The following is a 26,717-nucleotide window of genomic DNA, read 5'->3' as shown; positions in this document are numbered from 1 at the left end:
GATTGATCCTGGATATCGGCTTTATCTTGTTCTGATAAACTCGCATGCTCTACCCACATTCTAGCTGCGTTCCTATAGACAAGTGTCATCTTGCTCTGTCTTTAATATTCTATTACAGCTCTTTATTTAAAATAAATTATTTCGAGTACGTTATTGTAGTATGGTTTTAGGAGCATCAGCGACTAAGGCCATATTGCTGCGTGTATATTATCTGTAAATTGAGGTGTATATTATCTATGTTCTGAGGGCGATTTTATGTTTTATTTCGAGTATGTGTTCAAAATCCACAGTACGTTATTGTACCCTGGCATCTGAATGAATAAATCCAATTTAATCTCACTCCTTCTCTCGAAAGATCAAGTACTTCATCCAGCATAGAAATGAAAACTAATCATAATATTACATAAAGTATACTTCATAATAAGTACATAAAGGGCACTTATACGTTAGTGTTTCAATATTTTTAGTTACATAATGCAAGATGGTCATTGCGGTTAAAAAGAAAGTACCTACAGCAGGGTTTTACTGGAGCTCTGAACTTAAAACTAGTTGGATAATTCAATGGGTTTTAAGGTCTAAAAGCCAGATGTCTTTCAACAGTTAATTTTTAATGGGATGAATATTTTTATTCGAACTTACGGTGAGTGGCCAGTGTATTAAGTACACTCCCATCATCCACATAATCTACCGCTTCTTCACCAATAGTGTAACATGTCCGTGTCCGGTAACATAAAACAAAAAATGAGATACTATTGGATATTATTGGTATGTGCAATTCGGTGAGAAAATAAACCAAGAGCACGACGTAAGCGACTTTGAGCGCGTGGTGTGGTACTTGGCACCGGACTGGTTCGACTTACCACGTGGTGCTCACTCGCACCACTGTCTAAAGTGTACTGAAAATGGTTCAAAAATTAGAAAGCAACCAATCCAAAGCAGCCCTGTTTCTCAGACAGTTTGTTGCTGTTAGGCAAACGGGATGTCATTATAATGCAGTATAACAGGCAGTCACAATCAGTCAAGGGCAGCATAGTCAACGGAGTATATACATACATACATACGAACTGACGATGCGTCGGACCTGTCATGGATTGGTTGTAGCAGTAAACAACCTTACCTGGTTCGACTTCTATCAACTAAAAACAAGCATATACCGCTAGACTGGGCACAGAATGCTGGCAACAGGCAGTTGAAAGGGGTAAAAATGTCGCTTGGTCCTTCGAAATCCCAGAAAGTATGGCGGTAACAACGCAAATCGATGTACACATGGAGCCAATTAAATATATGAAGAGAACTAAGCATCTGGGATTGTACCTAGAAGAGTATCTGTTCTTCACCGAAAATAAAGGAGGTAAGCAAATCCTTAGCCATAATTATAAGAGCATATTTGGAATAAGAGAAGGTCTCCACGGAATGGAGGTGTGCAATGCATCCCCAATTCACAAAGATAGATCAAACGGTGACAGGAGTAGTTACCGACATGCTAGTTTAATTTCTGTTCCGGGGAAAATAATGGAGGCACTGGTTAAAAAGCATTGCAAAATGGTCTAGACAAGACTGCAGTAATAATTCAGAAACAACATGGGTTTGTTAAGGGTAAGTCTTGTCTGACCAATTTGATTGGATACTATGATGTGGTCACAAAGGAAATGGATGCAAAAAATAATTTTGAAATCATATACTTCGATTTTAGGAAAGCTTTTGATACTGTTGCACAAGGAAGACTACTGTACAAGTTGGAGCAGTATGGCATTAAGGGCAAGTAGCTGCTATGGATAAAGGGATGGTTGAGTGGGAGAAGACAGAGCGGTAATTAATGGACTCTGTTCTTCATGTACTAATGTTATTAGTGGAGCCCCCCCAGGGTTCGGTTTGAGCCCATTATTGCTTTGTATAATTATCAATGATATTGATAATTATACAAAGCAATAATGGGCTAACCCTGATATACGAAGGTATATCAGGGTTAGTATCCAAGTCTGCAGACGATACGAAGGTTGGCAGGGTTGTTAATAACAGTACACTACTGTAACAGGATCTAGAAAAGTTGAACAGATGGGTTAAGAGGTGGAAACTGAAGTTTAACAGTGACAAATGTAAAACACTCCAAATGGGTAGCAAGTAACACCAGATTGACTTAGCAATTGTGGGGTACTACACTCAGGGTAATGGAGAATGAAAAACACCTGGAGTTAATTGTGCAGTTAGATATGAAGTTTTCTCAGCAGTGCGGACAGGCTGCCAGAGCAGGTCATTGTGTCTTGTCAATGATAAACAGGAATTTTGCTAGCACGGAAAAAGATGATTATCGCACATTGTGTAAGTAAATGGTCAGGTCACACCTTGAGAACTGCATACAGGTCTGGAACTCTCATTTTAGGAAGGATGTAGAGCTGCTGGAACGAGTGCAGAGAAGGGCAACGAGATTGGTGAATGAAACAATGGGTTGCTCTTACCAAAAAAGGTTTAAGTTCTGCAAATTGCAGCGTATGGAGACTAGGCACCTGCGAGGTGATCTGATTAAGGTGTATTAGGCCTTGAACGGTTTGAGCAGGCTCAATGCTGATGGAATTTTCCCTCTTGTTCAGAGATTACGAACCTGAGGGGGCATAAATTCAAATTGAGGAAATAATTGTAGAATAGATGTGTGGAAATTTGACTTTAGGCAGCGGGTGGAAGTTAAAGTTTAAGAAGTTTTGGAAGTTAATAGCTTAAATAAATTCAAGGAAGAACTGGACAAACTTTTAGAGCGAATGGATGGGTTTAAACGGGAAGGTTTTTTTTTTTTTTTGGCTGATGCTGTATAATCTTACTTCCTTGCATCATATGCCTCTACTAATGCTGATGCCAAATTCTTAAAAATAAAATCTGAAAGTTGTACGCTTAGCTCAGAAGAGTTCTTAGAGTCTAATGGGGAATTAAAGGCCGTGCATTAAATCTCTTGAACGAATGCTTGTTTACCTCCATTGTGACCTACGCTTCTGGAGGTGCTTGAGAACATAGACTTATAAACTGGGCCGTTAAAAAATCTGTTACGGTCTCAAAGGTTTGCTGTTCTGCTTACGAGAGCTTGAACAGTTTCTTCGGAAGCGTTATAAGTAAGAGCTGATAGAAACCCTGGTTGATTTGATCAACTGATAGTGTTACGCTAATTGTTACGGTATACGAAGAACACTATTGGAAGTACAGTTTTTGGAGCAGTCATCTTGCCCTCTTATAGACAAAATTTATTATATTGTAGACTTGACAAGTGACAAGAACAGGCTTTTGAAATTGATGATTGTACTATATCGCAATCAAGGTGGAGTTCCAGCGAACAAAAAAACTTTCTTCTTGATGTCAATATAATTGATGCAAAAAAGCCTTGGTTGCAGTGTGATGACATGAATGCAACCTTTCTGTTGACGGGACACGGTCTGGCGATGAGGTTATATCAGCTTGGCCTTGTAGAGAATGACAAGTATTCTGGTGAAATAGAAACTTCTACACATGTTATGCAGGAATGTTCGAATTACGTTGATTTTAGATCAACATTAGAATGATATGTGGGTCTGCTGGATGTAGAAAGTCAGGGTTCTATTCGCTGATGTGTAAAGTGTGTTCGTGTCAAGCGGCACGAGGGGTTTCACCCATCTCTGCGTTGCTTTCATTGTAGGCGTACCAGTTCACCGGAAAGGCCAGAGATTTAAAAGCGTGTGGATCTTGTAAGTATAGTGCTGTGTATCGTTGTTCTGGCCATTTAGCCGCTGGACCCCTGCTGAGGCAGACCAGATACCCAGTAGTTTAGATATTTACTCTGGCAGGTACTGCCACCTAATTTCCTGAGATTTCAGTAGCTGTTCGCTGATAGAAGGCTTTATGTCTATCTTAACGTCTTTGTCGCAGATGTCTTTAAAATAAGATTAAGAGATAGTGGAAGATGGCTTCCTAGGGGCAGTGATGGAAACCCACCTCAGTGGTATGGGCGGACTTCATCGAGTTTTATTTCTCCATTCTATTGCACTGGGGTGATGCTAAATGCCAAAATCCAAATTGTATCGTTTTATTGTCGAATTGTGTTATGTTCAATTATACTAACTATTTAATGAAGTTTAAAAGCGGCTCAGTTGCCTTTTAAGTTTAAGGACAACCTACGGATAACTAAGGTCTATCCGTAGGTTGACATAGGTTTATTTGAGAACTTTCAGGTGTGGGCAGCCTGAAAGTGGGGAAGATGACACCCATCGGCATTGCACGACATCCGGTGAGTGCCATGTGTTGGTGCTTAAAGGCACAGTTAAAGAAGTAGACCCTGGCCCGCTCTTTGTGCCAGCAATGCGCACCAAGAAGCGGATTCCCAGGTGATGCCCGCTTCCTGGTGGTAAAATGGCCTGTTTTTTTTTTTTTTTTTTTTCTTTTAACACATTTTTGCACACACACAAATATTATACTTCAGGTCTATCTGTAGATGTCCTACTTGAATACAGAGTACATGATGGAGATGGACGTTAGTCCGGGTGCCGCCCCAGACAGGAACGTACATATACACATAATCCCCCCGTGTTCGGTGTTGGGCCTACTGTTGTTTTCTACATTTATCAACGATAATGAAGAAGGCTATCAGACTTAATTCCAGGTTTGACATATGATACAAAGGTTGGAAAGGTGGTTAATGACAATATGCTGCTGCAATAGGTAGTAAAGTTGGGCAGATGGGCTTACAAATGGCAATTGAAGTTTAACATTGATAAATGCCAGTACTGCATATGGATAGCAACAACCCGAAAGCAACGTATCAACTGTGTGGTACTACTACACTCAGGGCACTTTAGAACATGAAAAAGACCCGAGGGTAATTGGGAAGTCTCTAAACAACAGGTTCTTTCTACTTACAATTTCTTTTGAGGGATATACGTCACCTGCCCTGACATATATCCCTCAAAATTGCAAACACATGTACATTCTGACCTAACTGGCGGCATGCATTTTGTTTTTTATTCATGAGCTCGTATTTGTCTAACAAACCGCAGTTCACTGTGCTTAATAGCATTATCCATACAAATCCGATTCCCACTTAAAACCTAAAAATATGTTGTCGACATCATTATTTAGCAATCAGGGAATTGAAATCCCCTGATTGCTAAATAATGATTGGGGGATTGAAATCCGTAATTTAGCAATCATTGGATTGAAATCCCCTGATTGTTAAATACGGTCGATCTGCCAACCCGCAGTGAACCAGCGTGGCAGATTATAGTCCATTTCCCTCAACATGGCGTTGAGGAGGTTTCCATCCTGTAGTGGATTGATAACGGCTGCAGTTTACCCTTTACCTATAAAATTATATTTTATATGCGCGCAGAACTTTTCACACCAAAATATTCGGTCATTATTTTGGCATCCTCGACTTCATATCCAATGATATCCAACTTCATATCCAATGCCCTCACGATTGTTCTTGAAATGTTTTCCACCTGTAAATTATCTACAAAAAATAAATAAATAATAAGAAAAGAATCTATAACGGTGCACTTTTTTTTTTTTTTTTATAAAGTTCCGTTTCCTTTCAATGACCTGTTACTATCATTCTTTTCAGTTTCCATCCGGTCACAGTATGCACTGTACAGATTCCAAGTTTGTCAATTAAGATTAATCAACAAAATAATCATTCTTTTAAAATTATTTCTTAATCAGAGATAAATATTTATGAAGCTATAGCTTGTGAATAATAATGGCACTTTAAAAGAAAGTACTTCTCAGAACATTTTGGTAAATTTTATCTTATCTATCGTTGTTATAATTGGCAATTTCTTGGAAAAAGGTTAGCTATAGAGAAAAATCTGAAAAATTCTTTTGCAATATTCATTTATGTTATTTTTGAAGGAAGATTTGATTTCGAGATACGATTAAATATTTTACTATGTAAATCAATATGCAATCTAACTTCGTGCAGTATAAATTTTAAATTATTATTGTGATGAAACCTGTCTTAGCAATTTTTAATTATTTATTGTTCCTTTATAAATCTGCACATTCTCTAAAATGCAGACAAGAATTCTCCTAAATATTTGAAGACTTTAGCGATATTGTCTAAATCAGTAGAAATTTATTCCATTAAAATTGTGATGCAAGCCGACAGACTGACATAACGCTACTATCCGCGCGTCATGCAGATGTTCACAGATCGCAAAGAATGTCAAATTGCATTAGTCAGGCCAAAACTAGGCATCGAAATTAAATAGAATAAATAATTACTTGCTTGAACGTAGATAATAACAAAAGATCAATTGAATAAAATTAATTTCAAAAGATCGAATTTGAGCATAGAAAAAAAATTGAGATTGCTTATTTAAAGAAAAGTAACGGTAGTGTTTAGTGTAAGGCACCACCTGTGGTCTGCACCATCTGTACTCTTGTGAAGTATACAGGACTCTGTAAATGCCAGAAATGTGTGTGGCATGTTGTTTCAGCACAAGTTTAAGTAACGGTACTTAATGATTAAATATTAAAACCCAAATTCACTCATTCCTTTCACTCAATGCTATAAATGTACAGGAGGTTAAAATTAAAGTGCGCCAATATGGTTGTTTGGAGATACGAAACTATGCATCTCCCAGAGAGTTGTAATTTAGAATAGGAAGTGTTTGACCATGCAGTAGGTAACGAAAGGTATAAAAGTTGTAAAAGGCGACACCACGTGGTGAGTTTGGACCTACATACAATTCGTATTCAAAGTAAATCTCATGATATGATTAGTAACGCACAAGTCGCAGATGCAATAAAAGCAAATGTAATCTCAGAAACAAGCAAAAGTCAAGAGATGGTGATTCAAATGAAGGACTGATTGTTGCGGAATTTCTGGAGTACCATCCTTCAATAAATAAATGTTAAAAGAGGTTCCCTTTCCGAAAATAGATTGTGGGAAAATAGGAAATTCGACGACACGGGTGCTTTGTCTGTAACTCTCCGCAGAATTGCCACAACTATTATTCACGAAATCGTTGTTGCCGATGGTAGCACACTCGTCCGCTAGTGCCAGAGCACTGTTGCAGCCATTACGTAATCAACAGAAAACAGCCTTCAGAGTGCTTTGATCCCTCCTGCAATTCGTTCCTTACAAGATTCATGTACTGCACCAATTGGCTCCATGTGACCCGCAACAACGCACTGACTTCACTGTGGTAAAACGCTAGAATGGAAGTGGATGACATAAGGAACGTTACTTCCACCTGTTATCGACGAAGTTCTCCTGTAGTGCGCGCATGTTGTTTAGTGTCGGTTCAAAGTAAACGTCATAACTGGAATATTTGTCTTTGGGGTGTTAGCACGTAGTCTAAACTTGTACCGTTATGGGTGAATGTTACTGCAATTTTTCGGACACTATGATACTTTCCCATCACGAGAGAATATTCGGACAAGTCTTTATACAAGACAGAGCTCCACAACACACTTGCAATGCAAATAACTATCACATCGAGAAATTGTTTTGCAACCTGTAATTGATCAAATAAATTGTGCTGTGCGTCCGCTGTATGACTGTAGGGGGTGCATGAAACGCATCCTGGTGTTACCTTTAAACAGTACTTGTGCCCTTCGTTTCTACATGGTCATTTCATCTCTGAGCGATTCACAGTTTGTAACTGCATATGGCTAAATAACGCACTTTAATTGTAATCACCTTGCATTTACATATTCTATCCAAAATTTTATGAATTTACATATTTTATTCAAAATTTTATGAATTAGAAAGTCTTCATCCTTTCTGGATAAAATAAGAAACAAAATATTTCGAATATTATCAAAATTCCCTTAACAAAACGTAGTGACTTATGCAGAAGTGAAACATGACAGGACAACAGTGTTAATCTAATATTATGAGGTATTTTTTTTTTTTTTTTTGTTTTCAGATTAGGTTTAGCACAAAAGGAGGCATAAATATAAATGAGTTTGGTTTATACTATATGAGTCAATAGAAAAGTATAAAATAAGCATAACTGTAACAGTAGCTTTTTAACTATAAACCACTTTGTAAATAATTAGCACTGAACAAGCTGTATAAATAAAATTCGAAGTACCTGTAGAATACTGTTCTGCTTAGCTCTAAAAACTAGTTTTTCAAAGACAAGAGTTTTGAAATCGAAAGGCAGCAGATTATAAAAAAAAAAAAAACACACTTGTCTTTTATATTTATTAATAACAAAACCCCGAAAAAATTAGCCTTGTGGAAAAGGATGGAAGAGAAGTAAAAGACCTTTAATTTTTTTTTTTAAAAAGAAACATTTCTTAGCGAACAGTGTAAATATATAATATTGTTAAACCAGTATATCTTAATATTTCATGAACTAATAATATAAAATTAAACTGCTTAAATAATTAGCCATAACCGGAATGATTTGGACTATGTTCGCAAACACGCAAAAATAAACAAGTGAAGTTGCACTATATTTTATTTTACAAAATGACAAGATTATTTCGATAAGAAGACCCGATGAGGGACCCCCCCTCCTGACTTTTTTTCCAATTTAAAATCCGTTGGAAGGCCGCCATGCAATAATTATTGGTGTACTACTGTGTATTAAAAAATGCACGACTAAAAAAGTGTATACATAAAAAATCGAATCAATTTACCGAAAATAACAACAATCGGCACGTGTTTTATATTCCAATATTTATTTTATTTTTTTTATTCTAACAATTTATTTCCACAATACTGCTAGTAATGAAAACACACTAGAAATATAGTAAATATACTGCCTTACAGAACTCTATAGTAATAGCTGTAACTTTATCTGTATTCAATCTATTTTAGTTAATTTCCGTTCAGATATAAACTGCTTCCGTTCAGATATAACGGAATACCTCAAAGCTGCTCGGAAAGTTATCATGATAACTGAATCCGTATTGTTTCAGAGATATTTGTTTATAACACAATTAATATTCTAATTAGGTAAATTAGAAATAGTTTGCATTAATAAATCTACCCTATGGAACTTAGCTTATCTCTTTACAATTTCAGTTGACTAAACTGTTGCACATCGAAACAAACAAAATGAACTAGTTGACTTACCCTTTCTACTGAATTAGGAATAATATTCTGAAAGAGAAAACACGGTTACAACGGAATATCTGAAAGGAGTTTCAGTTTGCGCAATTTCCTCTACTGTGAAACGACTTAACGAGTCTCGATCATCAATGGTAGCAGTGAGATTCTGAGGACGATCAAAAGAAGAGAAAAGCTCGCGCTGTTCACCACAACCAAAGCCTACTAGCGCGATCTCTTTCGCTCTCTATGTTTGTTGACAGGCGCAGCACGTTAGATATAACGACAGAACATATTGGACATGTTACGCTACCTGGTGGCTAAAATAACACGCATTCAGCGAGAAACAGAGACTAACAGTGCAAACCTCGATAGATGTTTTGAAGATGGAAGAAAAAAAGTTTCCTTTTTTATATTTAAAATATGGAAAGAACTGCATATCACCAGAGCCCACTAACAGCTGAGAATGTTTAAAATTGCTGCGTGCTGATAAGAGTTCCCTTACCGATTATTTCACCTACTGTGCCGTCGCAGCCGCATTATAAATGTGATCGCCCTCCTCCCCACCTGTTCCCTCACACAATGTTTTCGTATTCTTCGTTCACTAAACAAATTTTAACAGAGTGGAGTTTTAATTGCGCAAAAAAAAACAAAACACTTCAGGTTCTGCCTTGCTTAGATAAACGTTTTTTTTTTTATTATTATTATTTCAAATTGTAATTAAAAATTCATAATTAACGTTGTAATTATGAACTTAATTAAATCTAGCGTAATTTTTATGTAATTTTTTTCCCTTGATATCATCTTCTAGTTCATGTAAATATTTGCTAATAGGAAAGAAATCTGCTTATGTTTTGATATTGAAACGCATGACCACATGTGCGAAGATAGGGATATGGGTGTTGCTGTTGTTATTTTATTTATTATTTTTATGTAGGGGAATGAACTACAGCTTTAATACATCAGGATTCCTTCCTAGTAGCGAGTGCTAAATATCAGCCTGACATCTTCCCACACTGAAAACTTATCTCTGAAACCTTCATGTTGCAGCCAAAACGTAATACAGCACTCTAAATGAGGGGAAAAACTGCTTCAGCACCCACAGTGGCATTTGTTTTTGACCCATAAGTATATATTAGGCAATTATGAACATTATTAGAAGCATGCGCTTCGTGAAATTGATTTGATGTGATCATCAAACAAATGGAGCTTTCTTTCCCCATTATTCAAATCAGGTGTCACGGAGAGGCTGGTATGTGGACCAGGTGCTTCAGTGTCTTTAAAAGTTATAAGATTACCCCCTCCAGCTGTATAAATCTTTCAGTCTAATACTGGGTTTACTGTCAATGGTAAGTAACCTATTTAGGGTCGAAGAGATTCAAAGGGATTAGTTGGAAAGCTTTGGTCTGGCTGTATAACTGAGGAATAGTATTTTCCTTCTGACTTAAAGCGGAGGTTTGTTTGCATCTATATAGAGACTGAACAGGAAATGTTCGAAAGGCCACTACAGCGGTATGAAAACACTATGCCTTGTGGTATTAAGTTTCTTAAGCACGCTCTTCTAGAAGCCATGGTACCATAGACTAGATGAGACATGATAAGAGCGTGATGTAAATGCACGAAAGTATTTAATAAGAAGAAATAATAATAATCTCGAAGAACACTTACATGGACCTCCAGAAAGACGCCATCCTGAACACCTCTAGGAGAATTCAGAAAAGTCTTCGACCAACAGTAATAATAAAATTAGTAACTGGACGCAACCACCCCATGCACTTGGTTCCAGAACCCGTAACGGTGAGGAAAACATCCCCTAAAGAGAAAAAGTCATTATGTAATACTAATAACAACAACTGTCTTTCTTAAATAAACAAAATACTCAGATTAGTTGTGTCGTCTAGAGATGATGAAAAGTGATCTAAAAGTTGGGAGTCCAGTAGCTTAGTCGTGAAAACAAAAAAGGGGAAAAATTCAATTGTGTAAAGCGTGTGATCAGTATGTCGTTGCGAAGAAAATTTCTTCTCTTCTGTTGAACCAGAAATCGAACTGCCAAAGGTTTTCCCTGATATGAAGAAACTTCTGAGAATAATATTGCCATGTTAACAGTCATTATACCTTTCCACATAATGAGTTTATAATTTATATAAATGGGACCGTGGCAGATGAAGAATAGGGATACTTGGATTTTTATTTATTTTGGTACTTTAGTGTCTTGCGTATTTCACCAGGAGGCTGGTTAGTTGTTTTGAGTTTTATTGGCGCATCAGAGACAGACTATAATGTGCCAACAACCAGTAGGCATTAGAATTATTGCTGAATATGCGTGCATTTTTCTGTCAGTTTGCCTGTATTTTAGAGAAAAAATACTAATAATACAATGGTAAACAAAATGAAGCTATTTTTTTGCTCATCAAAAATGTAAGGAAATTTTTTTTGAAACCAAATTTGCGAGCTTATTTCAAATATGTTGTTTTATATTCTAGCGTGCGTAGTTTTCGTAATGACTGCTGATAAGGTCAAATTAATACAAATTAAGATTTCGTTACAAAACACGAGACTGGTTACAATTCAATTTGTAGATTAAGCCCAATACTGTACACTTTACACACACAATTATAAAAAAGAACACTACTGCAAAAAAGGATATGTACAATTTAAAAATATTATACCGCTGACTTCCTTTGGTACAATTTGCCCATAATGTAGCGGTACAAGATCTTGCACTAGTCTACCAACATATTCTCGTTCCAGGAACCTTGACGATTTTCCACTGATTTAATGTCCTGTGATGGAATCGTTCCCTCATCTCTACCGTGCCAAGGTTTTCGGGAAAGAAGTCGAAATTTTAAATCAAGAAATGAAATTAAGACATACGCCATCCCATTTCTTTATATGCATTCAGCTATTTCCGAACTTCATCTTTGTATGCGGAAGAATTGACTACCCAAAAAGTTTCCACAAAGCCATTTGAAAGTATATCATGCTTTTAGTTCCAATACACTGAAAAATGTCTCAAAGTTTTCATTCTGCATTTGATCTCTGATTTGTGGCCTCCGCCCCTTCCCAAAGATTCCTCCTTTTACTTTCGCGGCAGTGATCTATGGAACTTTCTTACTTTAATGAAATCCCATCTAATTCATTCATCCCATCGTTTCAAAAAACCGTTTATTAAGTCCATGCAAGTAGCACAGTAAGTGTGTTTAGGGTCAAGCGGCACCAGGGGTTTCCCCATATCCGCGTAGTTTACATTGTGGTGTGTTACAGTACGCTGTAAATGCCAGAGATTTAGAAGTGTGTGGTTCTTGGATCGTTTAGTGTCGTGTACCGTTGTTCTTCTGGTCATTTAGCCGCTAAACCCCAACTGGGGCCCAACGTTGCCCCACTTACGCCCCGTGGAAGCAGACCAGGAACCCAGTAGCTTATATGTAACTCTGGCAGGTCCTGCCACCTAATTTCCTGAGATTTCGGTGGCTAGGACCTTAAAAAAAAAAAAAAAAAAAAAAAAAAACGGGGCACTTAAATTTAGAAAAGCCAGGAGAGGTTAATATGGTTCAGTTTTCAGTTTAGAAATCGTTAATTTTGATTAGTTGTGTGGGGTTTACGCTGGCGTATTAGTCAGAGTAGGGGGAAGAGACTGAATACTGGGGGGAAAGACAGAAGTAGGGAAGGCAACCCCAGGTGGTCAGTAAGGCATGCCCATGCCTCACCAGGCGAAATATATGGGGTGGTAGGGAAGGGATGAAACAGGAAGACCATCTCCTCCTCCCCCCTCCCAGGGATAGGAAAAAAGGTACCAGGCAAGGGAGCTGGTAGAGATCGCCATTTGGCTACATGGCAGTGAGGCTGCATCAGTCGTAGTGTAGTAATAAGATCATGTCCGACAGTAGAGTCGCTCGTGGGACAGTGTCCCGTCCAAGTTGAATGTCTTTTTTTTTTTTTTTTTTTTTTTTTTGTTCTCTATTATCAGTTAGTATATTTGTCGGTTTCACTTAGGTCTCATTTGTTGGTACATAGGCAGGGTTTCTTGGTAGACAGCTAGTAGGTTCCACATAATTATCATTCCGGGGTGTGTCTGAAAGGATGTTTTGATTTGTTATCTGGCTGGTCGTCTTTCACTCCTGGTGTATTGCATTTAGCGTTCTCCTTCTTGAGAAGAATTCTTGAGCGAAGTTGGTTAGGGCTCTGTATTCCTCCTCTGAATCCAGTAGGTGAAACTCTTGCCCTCTGGGGAGGTATCTTATACTCGTGATTAGAATGCACCTGAGATCCTCGTATTGCGGACAGTCGTACATGAGGTTTTCCCAGGTTTCGATCTCTCCACATGTACAGCATGGGTCCTCTACAAGGGCAAAGAGTCCATTAACTTTGCATTAAAGGGGCCGTGTCCAGTTAGCAAGTATGTTGTTTACAACCCCGGAAAGAACCAAGTAGGCGATTTTGGATAGATTTTTTCAAGTTTCGGCAAGAACTTGTGGGTGATTGATCCTTTGATTGTTTCTTCCCACCTGTCCTGCCACACCTGCAGCAGGTGAGACTGAAGCTGGATCTTTTCTGCCTTATGGTTGTTTGTTGGGTCTATTGTAAATTCCAGGAAAGTGGTTATTCCCTTAGATAAGTAGTAGAGGAGTCCTGTCCTTGCGATTTCAAGATCAAGTGAAAGTACTGCTGCTATCAGCTGAAGCGCTGGGTTACTGCAAGTAACGGTGAGTACTGCTGCTATCACCTGAAGCGCTGGGTTACTCACCGTTCTGCAGGCGCGGGTGGTAGTGAGGAGGATGGTGCGTTGAATTGCATCCAGAGTTCTCTTATTTACGACCAAGGTAGTTTTGTCATACCAGATTGCTGAAGCGTATGTAATTATTGGGAGGAAGGTTGTCTTATAGTATAAGGCTAGAGTACGCTTTTTGAGACCCCAGTGTCACCTTGTGACCCTAGCTACCTTGGCAGAGTAGTTTCTGATGTTTTGTCTTAGGAATTTGGGATGTGGTTGGAAGGAAAAGTTATTGTCTAGTATGACACCCAGGTGTTTTAGTTGACTAGCTTTTGTTATGTTATTTGGTTTTTTTTTTTAGGAGCATTAGCAACTAAGGCCATATTGCTCCGGGATATGCGGTGGTCATTCCCTGACCTTTCCGCATCCTCCATATTTGGTGGTGACGGGCTCGAACCCCGGTCTAACCAAGAAGCGTGTGCTACGCACTTCTGCTCATTCCCACCTGGCTACGGAGGCGAGTTGACTAGCAAACTTGATAGTTGTCCCATCAATCTTAATCTGGGGTGGTAGGCTCAGTTGCAGGGTTCTTTTGAGCAGCGCCGACAATGTCTTTGTCGGTGAAATTGTTAAGAAATTCTTCAGGGCCAACTGTTGGAGTATCTGCAGGTCCTGATTAGCTAGGATTTCCAATTGGGCTCTGGAGTTTGCTTGCACTGTCAAAATCAGGTCATCTGCGAAGACCTGCACCCCCACTGCGCCTAGGTCCATTCTCAAGAACTCATCAAATACCAAGTTCCAGAGGAGTGGGCCCAATACAGACCCCTGTGGACATCCTCTGTGTACTGTTCTTGCGATCTTTTTGTATGGAGTGTTTATCTCAATTCTTCTTTGTGAGAGATAGGTTTCTATGATTTTATAGAGGTTGATGGGTTCTTTAGCATTCCTGAGTCAGCCCAAGACGCTCGGCCACCAGAGTGAGTCGAACGCTCCGGCAAAATCAATCGATATTACGAGGAAATATTTGTTGTCACATTCTTTGTCCTTGTTAATTAGGTTTCTGAGGGCTTCTGTTGTGGAGGATCCCGGTTTAAATCCAAACTGATTCCCAGCTAGGAGGCCAGCTGCTTCGTAGTTTTGGAGGATTCGTTTGTGCAGTAGCTTTTCAAATAATTTACTAACTACTGAAAAATAGTGCGATGGGCCTGTAGGATTTCGGGCACTCTGATTTCTTAGTCGGACTCTTGATGATAAGTTTGAGTAGCACAATGGTTATAATCACCGTCCTCCCAACAAAAGGATAGAAACCGCTCTGGTTCGAATCCAGTCAATGACAGTGGGATTCGATATACGCCACTTTTAAGCCAGTCATTTGATGTAAGTCTTCCGTAAAATAGCTGTCCCATAGTCATAGGAAAAAACAATATTTTATGAACCCTCCTTGCATACCCATTAACATACCAATGATTTCATTGGTATGTTAATGGGTATGCAAGGAGGTCATCGCAAATATTCCAATGAGTGCTGTATTGAATTAGCAGAGGCAGAATTCAATTACCACAGTATCAACAAAAAAAAAAAATTTTCATTTCACCCATCTGGTCACTCCAAATGTTTGTTTAGTTCAGCCTTAAATTTATTTAAGCTATCAACTTACACAAAAACAGATGGAAGTCTGTTTCCAGCAATCAGCTACCTGCTGGCTAAAGGCAAACTTCCGCACGTCCATTCTACAATTGTCTTTCCTCAATTTGAATCTATGCCCCCTCAGGTTCTTAATCTGGGCAAGCGAAAGTATCCCTTTAGAATTCAGCCTGCTCAAACCATTCAAGGCCTTATACACCTCAATCAGATCACCTTGCAGCAGGTGCCTAGTCAACAGATGCTGCAACTTTCAGAATTTAAGCCTTTCTTCGTAAGCGCATCAGTTTGTTCCTCTCACCAATTTTGTTGCCCTTCTCTGTACTCGTTCTAGCAACTGTACATCCTTCTTAAAATGAGGCCTCCAGACCGCTACGCAGTAGTGTGTGGCCTGACCATTGCCTTATACAAAGGGACAATCGCCTTCTTGTCTCTGCTAGCAAAATTCCTATATATCATTGACAAAACTCCATGACCTGCTCTGGCAGCCCGTCTGCACTGCTCAGAGAACTTCATATCTGACTGCACAATTATCCCCAGGTCTTTTTCATTCTGCACCTCCCTAAGTGTAGTATCATACAGTGGGTACGTTTCTCTTGGGTTACTGCTACTCATATGCAGTACTTTGCATTTGTCAATGTTAGACTTAAGTTGCCACTTCTCAGCACATCTACCTAACTTTTCTAGATCCTGTTGCAGTAGCATACTATCTTTAGTGCTATTAACAACCCTGCCAACTTGGACAATAAGCGGGATATACGTTCATCAATAAATACACAAAACAACAATGGGCCCAGTACCGAACACTGGGGGACTCCACTAATAACATTAGTCCACGTAGAGCAGTGTCTACTTTTTTTTATCACTCTGCTGTCTCCCACTCAACCATCCCTTTATCCATTGCAGCAACTTGCCCTTAATGCCATACCGCTCCAATTTGTATAACAGTTTTCCATGTGCAACAGAATCACAAGCTTTCCTGAAATCCAAGTTTATGATATCAAAATTATTTTTTTCATGCAGTTCCTTTGTGATACTACACATCGTAGTATCCAATCAAATTGGCCAAACAAGACTTACCTCAACAAACCCATGTTGTTTCTGAATTATTACTGCCGTCTTGTCTAGACCATCAGGCAATGCTTTTTTAACCAGCGCCTCCATTATTTTCCCCGGAACAGAAGCTAAATTAATAGGTCTATAATTATTTGTCACCCTTTGAACCCCCCTGTTTGAATTGGGGATACATTTGCATATTTCCCGTCCACGGGAACCTCCTCTGAATCTAAATTGCTTGGAGTAGTGTCTTCATGTTATAATATGCTTCTTTCAGATGAATAGAGCAATGGGAATGGATTGCTTTAAGTTCCCGTTATGCAAAAGAACAGCTTTCCACCTTCGGAGTAGAGTGTCGATGAAGATCAGCCACCATTCAGATGCAATGTGTTGTGGGGGGTGGAATTCATTGACGATGATTTATATATTTAATTATTTTCGTTTTATTGTTTTTTTCTTATTTATTCTTAATTTTATTTCGTTTGTTCCCTTTTAATGTTTGTCCACTTTATTCTTATTTCCCCCACTTACGCATCTGACTTTTACTTCCTAGGAGAATTGCAAATTCAAGGGAACTTCTCGATTAATTATAATTCCCTTCGGAAGAGCTGGTTGTTTCAGGATGACAAACTACACACACAAATATATAATATAACATAGTTTATTTATATATATATACAACATAAAAAAAATGAACAAACTGAGGCATGTACTATTAATATTCAACTTTGTCTACTTAGTATTAGTTATATATATAACTAAGTACATTGGTTATACTCTATTAATGTTATCCCTTCCTTTACAACACAAACAATATTAGTACAGCAACTGTTATAGTTTCTTCCTTGCACATGATCCATAAATTTCCTTACATGCTCCATAATTCTTACCTTATACACTGGTTTAGGACTTTACCCTCCCCTTCCAAAATGCTAATCATACCTACATTTTTCAGGAAACAACTTATGACAAATATTCCTTTTCTCTCCTTTACTTATAACATAACGTATGTTTTATTATTAATCACAGCCACTACTATCATTAACACCCTTTTCTTCTTCTTTAGTTCCTTTCACTAATTATAAAGTTATAATTGTCAAATTTCTATTATTATTCCTTAACTTATCTCTCTCTACATTACGTATATATTTTTATACATGTATATATCTCTCAGTATCTTAAATCTCCACTAATCTGTTATTAGGGTCCTAAAGTCCTTTAAGGTAACGAGAATACTATGTTAGTCACTTACTTAATTTCCTCTTAGTAGGGCTTCGCTGTTTTGGATCCTCCCACTCTTAGTTGGAAATGTCATCATCGTATATCAGGGCATTCATTCTAGAACTCCTAACGAATTTTCTAGTGAGGATCACAATTCTGGTATTCTGATGGACTCACTGTACACCAGAACCGGGCTGGCACGTTGCATACTATCATACTTCGTCGATATGAGGACTGCTATCTCCATCCTGAAGGCCTTTTATCACCTTATACGGCTATCTTGTTCACAAGAGAGAGAGCTCACAGGGGCTACCCTCGCTCCACCTAATAAAAAACACTTTCAAGAAGAAGACTCCACAGGGCGCTACCCTTCTTTACTCCTCCTTTCACAAACTTCTTATTAAAATAAGAATTATTGGACAGTGCTCGTTACCATACGGCCACTATCCATGACGGATTGACTCGCAAAAACGGCCACTGCTCTAGCCTTCTAATGACGGACCGGCTTAATCTTCTTACTCTTCCTAACACCCCAAAAACTCAACTGCTGCTAACACAATTTCTACAACGACGAAACCCTCAACTATTAACTGTTACTAACTTACTTTCCTTACACTGACGAAACTCTTAACTGCTGTGTCCGCTATTTAAATTTCTTTAAAATCATCACCAAACTCAATTCAGTGTGTTGTGTCCAAACTATCTCACCCAACTATCAAACACGACAGAAAACTCAACTTAGTATAACATTAACCCATTTCCAAAAATACCCACATCACTCCATTCTGCTTCTAACTCCCATTTTTACCAACCACTCCAAGAAGGCTCTCTTTCTTCGTCCCATTTCTCACTTTTTGTTTCTCTCAATTACGTACCGCCCTTGTATGTCAGTTCTGCCCCTTTTTTTTTCTATAACCAATGTTCTCCTTTTTTTCGACTTTCTTTCTGCCCTATTCGTCCTTCGACTTTTCTCAAGCTAATTTTACTATGTACAATGCAACCTCTTATTTTAATAAATTATAATTTTCCCAGATTGTCTGTTCCTTTGAAGCGCGCCGCTACTTTGTTTGTGCTTTTAACGAATTTGTTTTTCACTATCTTCTAACCTAGCGATCACCGACAGCCGGACGCCAATTTTAAAATCTCACCCGAGCATTTGACCCCTATTTACCACCTGGCTGGACTCCGGAGGTCCCCGATCAAAAGGAATGTCCGACCGATTGTGTCCTTCCCGTATTGTTCTGTCCTAGCCTAAATTGTTCGCACCTCCTCGCCAGTAGCCATAGCCACGTTCGGCCCGTAGTCTCCCACGCTAACCTTTACACGTTACCTTGTCTACATTTAATCCCCTTGCCTGTGACCCATTATCTAATTAGTAGTTGTGGCCAGTACTGTTCCGCTGCCCCATATTGCCATTTCCTAATCTTTATTTTAAATAAATCTCACTCTTTTCTAAAATATTAATCGTGTAAGATTTTTCATCTTACAGTGTACTTGTGAAAATTCCCTTAAAACTGTAATATCTTAGCAGAATAGACTATTACTATTAACGACATTAGTGCAAATAAGTCAAAAATGTATCTTTCTATGATTCAACTGTTAGAAGTTTCAGTCTGTACTTAAGAGTATTTATATGCAGGAATACAGCTGAATTCACTGAAGGAACAGGGAAAGAACATCGGCATTTACTTGGAATTGGAAAGTGTTTTAAAGGTGCATGTTCTTTCATTTGAGAAAGTGGACAGTCAATTAAAATGTTTAATACTGAGCTGTGTTTGAGATAAAGAACACTGAGAAGACTAATGTGTATGGCCAATAAAAATTCGAAAATAATGCGGAGAACGTTGTCATCGGACAGTGGAACAATGGAAGAAAGTTATGTGATCAGAAGAATCACGATACACATTTTGTTTTGCACTAATCGTATGCAGAGAGTACGGCGAAAACCTCACGAAGCGATGGACACTGCTTGTCTTGTTAAGACAACCGAAGCATCCGGTGATGTGGGGAATGTTTTGTTCGCACGAACTGGGGCCGTTAATGCCGGTGGAAGATCGAATGTTATCCAGGGAGTACCTGAATTTTGAGCCAGGTCTACCGCACCCAGCAATTTTACACTTTTATCCGGAAGGTGAAGGCCACATTATGGGTGAGAATATGGATGCCAGAATCGCGCAAGAATGGGTCTGAGAATATGACAGGGATTTCTACCATCTTTTTGGCCATCACATTCACCTGACTTAATCCTATTGAGAATGTATCAGATATGCTAGAGAGAGTTCTTCGGCAACGAAGTCCTCTTCCTTCAACTTCGTCGCAGCTACGCGATATTTTGCTGGAAGAATTGTTACAATTAAACGAAAACACCTTATAGCATCCTTGCAGTTTTTCGAAATAAAGGCCGCCCGATTTGATACTGAACTAAATAAAGGTTCATATTTTTTGGGTCAGAGTGTGTATAACACTGTGCTCACGCCTTATTCGTGTCATCTAGAAGTCAGCATAACTGCTAAATTTTCAGAATATCCGTTGTAATTATGCGCTTCTGTGATTTAAATTGGAAAGAGCCTCACGAAATAGAATTTGGTTCGGTGATTTCCACACTTAAGAAGGCATAACCATGAATGTGTTTTAGTAATTCATCGGGACTTAACTGAAACAATTATAATTAAATTATGAAATAACAAAGATATACAGTAGCCGACAAAAAAACTGCATCAACTTAAAAAAAGTAACATTTATAGTGAAACGTATAAGATATTTTTTGATTACAACCATTTTGTTTGTCGCAAAGCAAAGATATTGCGTCACATAGCACTTCTATTGCATCAGACAGTAATTGCAAGGTATTGTATTAGCCATTTCTATAAATATGGCGTTGGAAGGGTATACACGCTCATTAGTATCCTGTTTTGCGGAGTTGTAAACATGACTCTGTAAGAAGTAGATCTTACAAATTAAAATAGAAATATATATCCAGGAAGAGCAATGGAAAGTGAGAATTAGCATTAATGCCCGTGTATTAAGTTAAAGATAGTAAGTATTAAGATTGGATATTTAGTTTTAATGTAAATAAGGTTAAAGTTTGAAGAACACTGGATTTAGTAATGGACAGTTTTAGGTGTGGGAATTAAAATAGTAGCTAAATGGAGACAAGAAATTTCGAGTAATGCAAGAGAACAAACAGACAGCGCAATGACTAGAGAAGGAGCGCCATTTGTGAACAGGCGTGAAAGGGTTCCTGAGGGCAAGAACAATAGGACCGTAAAATGGGATTAAAGCATCTCTTTTGATCTGTCACCGTTAGGAGGTAAACAGGAAAGGAGGACGTCCAGTGTTCGCATCAAAAGGAACGGCGTCAGGGTTACTGATAAATTTGGGTAAGTTCGATATATTTAGCAGAGGAGTGAACATGAAAATGCGTGTTTTGGAGGTTACCAGCAAACATGAATGGGCCATACTGCCATGTGAAAATAATAAGAAATTTCTAGAGAAGGGTTGGTTTGTGCGCTAGGGAGAAGCTAGGGTGAGTTGTTTTAGCAAATGGGAAGGAATAAAAAATTCCGCAGAGTATGGGTATTGGTTGGAGTCCTTGGGGGAGGCGTTCCAAACTTGAGGGAGAGAGTAAAGTTCGGGGGGGGGGGTAAATTGAGAAAGAAGTAAGATGCAGAATGTACACTATGGTCAAGAGGAAAAGGTCATGAGTTGCGGGTTGAAGTAAAAGTTGATTTTTCGGTGGTCCGAATTCACATCTCGTGGTAGCAGGATGAAGGGAAAAAAAAAAAAAACGTGAGAGAAAGAAAGCCTGGTCCGGCATCGGAAGGCAATGATAGACCGTGAAGGCGGTGGTTAAGTTTAGGGTTAAGGTAAACGTACAAGAAAGAAAGCCTGGTCCGGCATCGGAAGGCAGTGTGCCCAAGAAATGAAAGAAAGCCCGTCTGCCACGAAAGAAGCCTGAACGCAAGAAAACTAGAAGTAGCGGCCATTCCAGAACGTAAGTCTGTTCCTGTTTTTTTTCTCGAATCCTGAACTCATAATCTAGCACTTTAAGGAATTGAGTGATAGTCCCTTTAAAAAAAAAAAACATTCCTGTTATATTACGCAAGTTAGTTACTAAGGTTGAGATAATTTGTTATGAATGTAAATGATTTTTAAATAACATAAGGGTAGTAAAGATGGATGACTAAGATGGTAACTAGAGAGCAACTAAGGTGGAATGAGCAATTTGTAGTAAATATTACTGATTTAAGAGGATACCAGTTGTAATAAATTTCATGGGCTAAAAAGCTAAGAGATACAACAAAATATATAGAAAGAGTAATAATAGTTGAAATGAGTTTACTGATATAAGAGATAAAAATTGGTAATGTAAGAGAATGATTGAGTAATCATCGAGGATTCATTTGACGTAAGATACAACTGATGTTGATAATTTGTAAATTGAGAATAGTTGATGAGAGAGATAGTACACTGCACTATCTCTCTCTCATCATGTATCTCTCTCATCTAGTATGGTTCAAATATATGGAAATTGGTATGCTTGTATGTAATTATTTTTATTTTATGTAAATGCTGTATTAACGTTCGTTAAAGGTTGCAATTTGTTTGTAAATAAATATCTTTAAATGTTCTGCTAACACCCGCTTTACACACACCCTAGAATCTAGGATTTTCTATGAATTTAGTCAGATTTGCGAAATGTGGAGTGGGTTTCAGTAGGATTGAAGTGAATTACAGTTAAATTTTTTTTTTTATTTACAGCCACCCCACACACAGCTCCATATGTTCAGTTGACACCAAGAAAAACTGTAGCTGTTGCTCTATCCCAGGAAGGGCTTTCTACGCGTGCTATCGCTGATAAAATAGGCTGCCACCAATCAACAGTAACCAGGGTGCTGAAATTAAAGATTGAAACCGGTGGTGTGAAGAGAAAACCTGGATCAGGCCGTAAGAGAGTTACCATGCCTTCCCAAGATCGATATTTGAAACGGCTATGCCTTCGTAATCCCCATGCTAGTGTTCCTGATCTAAAACTGGACTTTGAGATGCCTCTGGTGTTCAAACAAGTGCACGAACTATCCAAAGACGGGTTTTAGAATGTAACCTGCATGCCTATAGGCTCAAAAGAAGCCTTTGTTGACCCAACAAGTGAAGAAGAAGCGATTTGCTTGGGCTAAAAGGCATGTTTCATGGACAAAAGAGCAATGGGACACCATCATCTCTTCTGACGAATCGAAATTCAACCTGCATGGCTCGAATGGGAAGCGTTATGTCAGAAGACGAAAATCAGAGGCATACCATCCTGACTGCAAAGTTCCCCGCCGGTCGGATGGTCTGCGGATGCATAATAAGCAAAAGGGTTGGACGAATTAAGTTTATTAACGGAACGATGAATGCAGAAACCTACACTGTTATCTTGGAGGAGTACCTGAAACCCGTTATTAGGGATCTCCACACATACGTCCAAAACTGCATATTTCAACAGGACTCAACACCTTGCCACACAACAAAATTGGCAAGTTTTATGCTATTTAGATTTAATGATGAGTTTGTCTTCTTGTCTCACAAGGCTTAAAACATACTTTCAACAACGTTTTCCTCCCTTAAGGTATAGTCATACCTCAGAAATGCTGGCATTAGTGTTGGACTGGCTTGGCAACAGTGCAGATTTGAACCCTGTTCAAAATTGCTGCTATATAATGTCGGTTAAAATTGCTGAAATCAACCAGTAAGATTCAGCTGCAAGAGCATTGTAAGGGTGTGGTACCACGAAATTGGGCAATCGTATATCCAGAAGTTGATTAACTCTATGCCAAACAAATGGACAGAATGTTCCCCAATGCATCCCTTCACCTCATAAATCATCGCAACATTGACTGCAACAGGTTAATCAACTCTGAAGCCAGATCTGGAGTCAGATCTCCCATAAAATGAAGAAAAATAATCCAACCTAGTAATTGCAACTGAAAGCTAAATGTCCTGTTTTGCAAATTCTTTTTTAACTCATAACTATAATTCCTAGTCATTGTTAATGTCTGTATGAAATCTGCTATGTACATATATTCGATTATTTTATGTCATTCCCTTTGTATTATTAGTATTAGTATTAGTAACGGCCGTATGGTGCAAGAAAGCCTATGGCTTATGCTGCACCAGCCAAAAAAAAAAAAAAAATCCGAACAAAACAATGATAAAAACAAAAATTAAATAAATAAATAAATAATAATAATTAATAAATAAATAAAAATAATAAAATGAAATTAAAAATTAAATAAAAAGGAAATTAATCCTATCATCCTATGCGCTTCCCTTACCCGAAAGTACTATCCAGATGACCTTTGAATTTCCCCAAACTGTCGGCCTCTACCACCCATGAAGGCAACTTATTCCATAATTTATAACTCGCTGGCTAAAATAAAACTTCCTGCAGTCCAATCTAAACATTTCCCCGCGTAACTTGAATTTATGTCCCCTAGTTCTAGCATAATTTATAATCTTGAAAATTTTGTCCTCATTCATTTTACTGATGCCTCTCAGAGCCTTAAACACCTCAATCAAATCTCCTCTAAGGTGTCTAGTTTCCAAACTCTGCAACCCACATATTCGAAGTCTTTCTTCATACGGACGCCCTTTTGCCGATCTCACCAGGCGAGTTACCCTTCTTTGCACCCTTTCAAGAAGCTCGATGTCTTTCTTTAGGTGCGGTCTCCATACTTGAACACAGTATTCCAAGTGTGGTCTAACATAGGCCTTATATAATGGGATTATCACGTCCCTATCTCTACTTGCAAAAGTTCGATAGATCATCGATAGGACACCATGGGCCTTCCTTGCAACCTGTTTACAATGCTCAGAGAATTTCATGTCTGACCGTATCGTAACACCCAAGTCCCTTTCCTCCAGTACTGGGTTTAGTTGAACTCCACCAAGTGAATAAGTTATTTTGGGATTACTGTTTCCCAGGTGTAATACCTTACACTTTGTTGGATTAAAGCACAGCTGCCATTTTTCTGACCATTCTTGAAGTCTATCTAGGTCTCTCTGAAGAAGCTCAGCTTGACAGTGATCATTAACTACTCTACCAATTTTAACATCATCTGCAAATTTAGACATCACGCCCTCTATCCCTTCATCAATGTCGTTTATGAAAATTAAAAACAACAGTGGTCCTAATACTGATCCTTGGGGAACCCCACTTCTTACATCAACCCAATCTGAGGAATAGCCATTTATCACAACCCTCTGCCTCCTGCCCTGAAGCCATCCTTCTATCCATCTAAGGATTTTTCCAGTGATTCCAACCTGTTCCAGCTTATAAAGCAACCGCTCATGTGGGACTGAGTCAAAAGCTTTGCTGAAATCTAAATAAACAATGTCGAAATTATTCCCTAAATCCAGCTCGTGAGTGACCCTTTCGAAATAGCGAACCAGATTTGTTAAACATGATTTTCCCTTTACAAAACCATGCTGAGTATCCTTGAGAATTTCAATTCGATCCAAATGATCCTGAATTCCACCCTTGATCAATGCCTCCATGATTTTCCCTACTACTGAAGTCAGACTGACAGGTCGATAATTTCCCACTTCACTTTTAGAGCCACCCTTATGTATGGGAGATACATTTGCACTTTTCCAATCCAAGGGAATCTCCCCAGAGTCTAGTGATGCTCGCATAACCAGCCTCAGTGGTTCAATGCACTCGCTTGCCGCCTCTCTCAAGATTATAGGGTATATTCCATCAACGATTACCTGTCCCTAGCCATATGCTGTGATGGGCTTGCTGTATTTGCAATAAATGAATATTTATTTATTTATTATCTTTTGCAAGGCTCTAATAATCTCATTTTGCTGATTTACAGTGCATAATACTATTACGTTAACTTGACATTTCAGTTTGTACACGTAAATGCAATAAAATATATGTTTGGTTGTCATGATTGCGATTTGCATGATTTCTCATATTTCCATTAATTACGCATTGTACCCTTTGGTAAGGTATTTATGGCAATTAGGTATATCAGGCGAAGTCTTTCCATTGGATTTTATTCACAAAGATATATATCCCACCTAACAAATGCATTCGAACATTTCTGAAACCCTCAGTGCAGCGAAAAACACATTTGCAAAATTCACAAGTGATGCAGTTCTTTTGTTCTTCAGTCCTTTTGTAGATATATTCAAACAATTACATAAATATGATTTATGTACAATAAATTCGTAATATGTAATTGTATAATAATAAATCGGTATGTGAGTGGTATAATCTTGTTGTCATGTACATGTGATCAGTCCCATCACAAAAACTAGATGTTCTATACACAATACCGAAAATAGATTTGGAATTGGCGTCAAAAGGGCCATCTATTCCCCATATTTTCTCTGGAGAAAAAAAAATAACTGTTCACTTAAGTTATCCGGAGATAGAAGGCCGGACGTAGCCGAGTGAAGTAGCATACTTTGATTAGACCGCGATCCATGCTCTTATGACTAATAAATGTAATTGACGATTGCCTTCATGATTTATTGTAAACTCCTCTGACTTGCTGGTCGTGACGCAATATAAACCTCGTCTAATACCAGCTAACTCGGCCACAGAAATTTCTTTCTTCTCGACGAGAATGAAACAGAGATCTTGTTTACATGACTTGGAAGGATGACCATAGACATTTTTCCAATTATGCAAGTGAATGTCATACAGCAGATATTAAATCACTATGATCAAACTGGCGCATGAAGCGGGGCAGCTGCAATATGACAAAATGATTTTACGTTTAATTTGAGGAAATTCAAGGAGATCGATATCAAGGATATTTTATACATTCTTTATTTGGGAAAACAAGTTTCACATGAAATTTAGATGGAAGGACAGTCAAATTGGACTTCCATGTTTCTCAATTATAAGAAATATTACAGAATTCCGAATATAAATTTAACATAGATGGTGGGGGTAAATTCGTTTTCACTTAATATATTTATTATTGAAATTTAAATTCCATGTGGAATTTGATGAAAATCTGTTGTGAATAAATTACCAGATAGTACGCTTTAGTATTTAATTTTGCATAGTAG

General features: G+C 38.2%; 1 long non-coding RNA gene across 1 annotated transcript in view; it reads right to left on the bottom strand.

Moving 5' to 3' along the window:
- LOC150076442 (uncharacterized) overlaps positions 1 to 9,253 on the bottom strand; it is a 340,519-nt gene extending 331,266 nt beyond the window's left edge. The window contains exon 1 of the long non-coding RNA XR_016547839.1: positions 9,047 to 9,253. This is a non-coding gene — a long non-coding RNA (uncharacterized LOC150076442). The remainder of the gene's footprint in view (positions 1 to 9,046) is intronic.
- Positions 9,254 to 26,717: the final 17,464 nt, after the last annotated feature.

Source organism: Mastigoproctus giganteus, chromosome 13 (assembly GCF_048544385.1).
Source record: "Mastigoproctus giganteus isolate SK-2022 chromosome 13, ASM4854438v1, whole genome shotgun sequence".
NCBI classification, from domain to species: Eukaryota; Metazoa; Arthropoda; class Arachnida; order Uropygi; family Thelyphonidae; genus Mastigoproctus; species Mastigoproctus giganteus.
Note: the sequence above shows the minus strand (reverse complement) of the source record. Positions and strands in the feature narration are given on the sequence as shown.